The following is a 621-nucleotide window of genomic DNA, read 5'->3' as shown; positions in this document are numbered from 1 at the left end:
AGGAAAAATCCTACACATGGTAACTAATCAATGCCAATTTAGTGGTGTGCCGAAGTAAGATCCAAACGAACATCTTCAAACCTTTAATAGGATCTGTACTCTATTTAAAATCCGAGAAATGGAGGATGAACAGATATATCTCATGTTATTTCCCTGAACTTTAAAGGGAGAAGCCAAAGATTGGTTAGAATCGTTACCTGAAGGGGCGATTGATACATGGGATGTCTTAGTTGAAAATTTTCTTAAACAATTCTTTCCGGCATCTAAAGCCGTGAGACTTCAAGGAGAAATAGTTACGTTCACACAAAAGCCAAATGAAACTCTATATGAGGCATGGACAAGATTTGGAAAGTTTTTAAGAGGATGTCCTCAACATGGTTTAGATACTTATCAAATAGTACAAATATTCTACCAAGGATGTGACATCACTACAAGAAAAAATATCGATATAGCAGCTGGTGGTTCCATTATGAAGAAAACCACTACTGAAGCTTACAAAATTATTGATAACACTGCTTCCCACACACATGAGTGGCATCAAGAAAAAGATATCGATAGATCATCTAAAGCGGCTAGAGCCGATTCTAGCCATGACTTTGATTCCATTTCCGCAAAGATAGA

General features: G+C 36.9%; 1 non-coding gene across 1 annotated transcript; it reads right to left on the bottom strand.

The window, feature by feature from the left end:
* Window positions 1–274: 274 nt before the first annotated feature.
* LOC139869894 (small nucleolar RNA R71) lies at window positions 275–381 on the bottom strand. Its single transcript, XR_011766474.1, has one exon. It is a non-coding gene; the product is annotated as a small nucleolar RNA R71 (small nucleolar RNA).
* Window positions 382–621: the final 240 nt, after the last annotated feature.

The sequence above is a fragment of the Rutidosis leptorrhynchoides genome, chromosome 9 (genome assembly GCF_046630445.1).
Source record: "Rutidosis leptorrhynchoides isolate AG116_Rl617_1_P2 chromosome 9, CSIRO_AGI_Rlap_v1, whole genome shotgun sequence".
Classification (NCBI taxonomy): domain Eukaryota; kingdom Viridiplantae; phylum Streptophyta; class Magnoliopsida; order Asterales; family Asteraceae; genus Rutidosis; species Rutidosis leptorrhynchoides.
The sequence above is the reverse complement of the archived record's forward strand: the minus strand, read 5'-3'. Positions and strand labels throughout refer to the sequence as shown.